Here is a 5,124-nt window from a genome sequence, read left to right as displayed (position 1 = left end):
CATATTATTGAATCTTTTAAAAGATATTGAGACTTGTTTTATGGCCCAGAATATGGTCTATTTTGATAAATGTTTTGTGTGTCGCTTAGGTCACATTGGTGATAGAGTTATTTAAGTCTTCCAAAGGCTTCCTGATTTTTCACCTACTTGTTTTATCAGTTATTGGGAGAGATGTTGAAACTTCTTTTTCTTTTCTTTTCTTTTTTTTTTTAACGCCTACAGCACCTGGTCTTTCTAGATGGTCTCCCATCCAAGTACTAACCAGGCCTGACCCTGTTTAGCTTCCGAGATCAGACGGGATCGGACACATTCAGGGTGGCATGGCCGTAGGAAACCTCTTAGTATAACCGTGTATTTGTTTATTTCTCATTGCAGTTCTATCCGTTTTTGCTTCATATGTGTCAAAACTCTGTTACTAAATGGTATTTTTGCTGATTATAGAATTTTAGGTTGACAGGTTTTTTCCTTCTATTCATGTAAAGATATTGCTCCACTGACTTCTCAATTGTATTATACTGTCATTCTTATATTTGTTTCTCTATATAAAATGTATGTTTTTATCTCTGAATGCTTTAAGATTTTTAAAAAAATTATTGGTTCTAACATATTGATTATGATATGCTTTGGTGTAGTTTTCTTCACATTTTCTTCTGCTCGATGTTTGTTGAGCTTATTGCATAATCTATAAAAAAATTCAGCCACTTAGTCAAATATTTTTTCTGTTTCCCTCCTCCTTTTGGAGCTCAAATTTAATGTATATTTTAGGCTTCCTGAAAGGTGTTCCATAGCTCACTGATGCTTTGTTCAATTTTTTCAGTCTTTTTTCTTCTGTGTGTTTCATTTTGGATAGTTTCTTTTGCTATATCTTTAAACTCACCAGTCTTTTCTTCTTCAGTGCATAATCTGCAGTAATCCCATTGAATGTATTTTTCATTTCAAACATTGTATTTATTTTTCCATCGGTACAAGTTTGATTTGGGTCTTTTTTTATATCTTTCATGTCCCTACTTACCATGCTCATCTTTCCTCTATCGTTTTGGAAATATAGAGTACAGACAGTCCCTGACTTGTGATTTTTTCAGCTACATAATGGTGTGAAAGTGATACACATTCACTAGAAACAATAGTTTGAATTTTGAATTTTAATCTTTTCCTAGGCTAGTGAAAGGTGGTATAATACTCTCTTGTGATGCTGGGCAGTGGCAGGGAGCCTCATCTCCTAGTCAGCCACATGATCATGATAGCTAACAACCAATACTCTACAGTGTATTCATTGTGTTAGATGATTTTGGCCAACTGTAGCCTAATTTAAGCGTTTTAAACATGTTTAAGATAGGCTAGGGTAAACTGTGAGGTTCTGTAGGTTAAATGTATTAAATGCATTTTTGACTTACAATATTTTCAACTTATGATGAGTTTATCAGGATGTAACCCCATTGTAAGTCAAGTAGCTTCGACATTTATAATAGCTGTTTTAATGTCTTTGTTTATTAATTATATTATCTGTTTCTTTTCTAGGTTTCTTTCTATTGATTGATTTTTCTTTTCAATGTTGGTTATGTTTTCTTCTTTGCATGCTTCGGTTCGATATCAAACACTGTGAATTTTATCTTATTGGGTGCTAGATTTTTTGTTGTCTTTTAAATATTTTGGGGGGTATACAGTTAAGTAATTAATTTGATTCATTTGAGGCTTGTTTTCAAACTTTCTTAGGTAAGACTAGAGCAGCTTATAATTTAAGATAAATTTGATCCCATTATTACTGAGGCAATAGCCGTCTGAGTACTCTACCTGATGCCCTGATTTTGAAGTTTCTTCGCTCTGGTTTTTGAGATGAGAATGTAAACTATTATCAGTCCCGTGTGAGTTTCAGCAGTCATTTTTTGGTGGTTCATTCTCCCAGGCTTGATAGTTTCCTCATATCAGTACTCAGCTGGCAACCCTCTTCAGATCTTTGATCTCTCTCTCTCTTTCTCTCTCTCTGCATTAACCTCTGTGGTACTCTCCTCTGCAAACTCTAGCTACTGAGTTTTCTCAAATTCTCAACTCTGTCTCAGCTCAAGGAAACCCCAGGACTCTGCTTAGTTTCCCCCTTCCTGTGCTACTGCCTGGATATTCTCTCTAGGCAGTAAGCTGGGGCAACCATGGAGCTTATCTCTTTTGTTTCCCTTCAAAGATCATTGTCCTATGCTCCCTGTTGTTCAATGTCTGAAACTGATGTTTCAAATATTTTGTCCAGTTATTTAGTTTTTTAAGGAAGACAGCAAGTTCAGTTCCTGTTTCTCTATCATGGCAGAAAGCAGAAGTCCCCGAAGCCATATTTCAATTACAGATGTGCTATTTTTCCCTGAGCAAGTTAGTTAACCTCTTAGACTGCATGTCTTCAAATGTTTTTTTTTTTAATGGACTATTTTTTTAAGAGCAATTTTAGGTTCACAGCAAAATTAAGTGAAAAGTACAGGGATTTCCCATGTACCCCGTGCCCCTGCACATGAATAGCCTTCCTTATTATCAACATGCTTCGCCAGAGTGGTACATATGGTACAACCGATGAACCTACATTGATTCATCATTATCACTTAGAGTCCATAGTTTACACCAGCATTCACTCTTGATGTTGTATATTCTATGGTTTCAGACAAATGTACAACACGTACCTACCATTATAGTATACAGAGTAGTCTCTGCCCTAAAAATCCTCTGTGCTCCATCTGTTCATCTCTTCTGTCACCCCACCCTCTGTCAACCACTGAGCTTTTTACTGTCTCCATAGTTTTTCCTTTTTCAGAATGTCAGGTAGTTAGAAACACATATTATATAGCCTTTTCAGAGTGGCTTCTTTCACTCAGCAATATACATTTAAGGTTTCTCCATGTCTTTTTATGGCTTAATATATCATTTCTTTTCAGCACTGAGTAATATTCCACTGTGGATGTATCATAGTTTATTTATCCATTTACCTATTAAAGGACATCTTGGTTACTTCCAGGTTTTGGCAATTATGAATAAAGCTGCTCTACATATCTGTGTGTAGATTTTTGCGTGGACATGAGTTTTTCAACTCCTTTGGGTAAAAATCAAGGAGCACAATTACTAGATAGTATGGTCAGAGCATGTTTAGTTTTGTTAGAAATTGCCAAACTGTCTTACACAGTGACTGTACCATTTGCATTCCCACAAGCAATGAATGTTGACCCACATCCTCACTATCATGTGCCATTGTCAGTGTTCTGGATTTTGGCCCTTCTAATAGTTTTAGTTTATATATCTCTGATGACATACAATGTGGAACATCTTTTCATATACTTATTTGCCATCTGTACATCTTCTTTGGTGAGGTATCTGTTAAGGTCTTTGGCCTATTTTTTGATTAGAATGCTTATTTTCTTATTGTTGACTTTTAAGAGTTCTTTGTGTATTTTGGGTAACAGTCCTTTTTCAGATATGTCCTTTGCAAATATTTTCTCTCAGTTTGTGACTTACCTTTTCACTTTCTTGACAGAGTCTTTCACAGAGCAGAAAATTAAATTTTAATGACATTCAACTTATTCTTTTTTTTTCATGAGTCGTGCCTTGGTCGGTTGTATCTAAAAAGTCATCAGCAAATACAATGTCATTTGGATTTTCTCTTATTTACCCTCTAAAAGTTTTATTGTTTTGAATTTTACATTTAGGTATATGGTCCATTTTGAGTTAGATTTTGTGAAGGGTATAAGATCTGTATCTAGATTAATTTTTTTGCTTGTAGATGTCTAGTAATTCCAGCAGCATTTGTGGAAAAATCAAGTGATTTAAATGATATTTATATGTGTATAATAAAAATGTCAGTTGTGTGGATGTCCCCAAGCCCTTTGAAATTCAAATAACATTTGGTTCAAATACTTATCCCAGTGTCTCTGAGGCTACTCTGGGGCTTAGTCTCCTCTTGATGTCTCCTGGTTGAGATCTTGCTTCCCGTAACATTATGGCCCCTCTACTCAGTGTTTTTTCTCTCTTTTCCCCATCTCATCCCCTCACCAGAGACTGCTCAATCTCTTCTTCCTGAAGCCCACTCCCCCATACTATATGTGGACTGATATTATCAAAGGACAAGAGCCATGGCGGAGATGATGTTCTAAGACAGAATGACCTAAATTGAATTTTAACATTTGTGAACTTAAAAATCTCTGGTCCAGTCCTTCCTATGGAGAAATCACTCTATTTCTCTTACCTCTAGGTTGTGGTCTCTTGGTATTGTGCTGGGTCTCTCTTGGGGTCACTGCTGGCCTATATGACACCTTTGTGCACATTTAGAAAAAGACATTTTTCCTTCAGGAGTTTTTTGCAATTTACAGCTCGATATCAGAAAGTGGGCCAGATCTCAGCCCCAGTGCCCACTCATCTTGCTTTAGTGCCCATCCTTCCCTAACTTACTTATGTTCAATCCCCCAAATTCTCATTCATTTCTTGTAGAGCAGTTTAGTTCTTCCTGTATTGGCTCCAGGCCATCCAAGTTATTCCCAAAGCCCTCATTTTTATAATTAATTTTAAAATGTGCTCTTAAACTTTAACAATTATAACTCTGGAAGGAACAATAGAGTGTTAAATTTTTCCCCTTACTGCATGTACCTCATGATGATGATGGTGATAGTAATGATGAAGATAATGATAATAGCCCTTAAGTAAATATACTTAAGTCATTACATGAAGAGAAAATGGTCTTTTCCAGGAAAATCAATCATCATTTCTTTGACATGTAAGAGATTGTATATTATACACCTGTTTGCTACAGAAATCAGAGTCTATAAAGTGTTCTAAGGTCTCAAAATTAAAAATGCTTAACTCTGCATATGCATTTTATAAATGTATATGTATGGCAGAAAGCCAGAAAGTTCCTGGAAGACAACAGGATGTTGGCCCAGCTTTATAAAGTATAGGTTGCTATAGTCATCACATTCTTTAACGGACAAAGGGGAAGTAAGAGACATGGGCCATATCTTTGGCATACTGTATTTCTGCATTTCTAAGATGCACCAACAGCATTTGGGGAAAACAAAAAAGGCAGTGTATTAAATGTTTATACCAATGATAAGCTACATTTTGATTTTAAAACTTTAAAATAAGAACAATGAAATTATATCTTAG

At 35.6% G+C, this 5,124-nt stretch overlaps 1 pseudogene; it reads right to left on the bottom strand.

The window, feature by feature from the left end:
• Positions 1-213: 213 nt before the first annotated feature.
• On the bottom strand, positions 214-332 carry LOC111731042 (annotated as a pseudogene).
• Positions 333-5,124: the final 4,792 nt, after the last annotated feature.

The sequence above is a fragment of the Pteropus vampyrus genome, unplaced genomic scaffold (assembly GCF_000151845.1).
Source record: "Pteropus vampyrus isolate Shadow unplaced genomic scaffold, Pvam_2.0 Scaffold10, whole genome shotgun sequence".
Classification (NCBI taxonomy): domain Eukaryota; kingdom Metazoa; phylum Chordata; class Mammalia; order Chiroptera; family Pteropodidae; genus Pteropus; species Pteropus vampyrus.
Note: the sequence above shows the minus strand (reverse complement) of the source record. Positions and strands in the feature narration are given on the sequence as shown.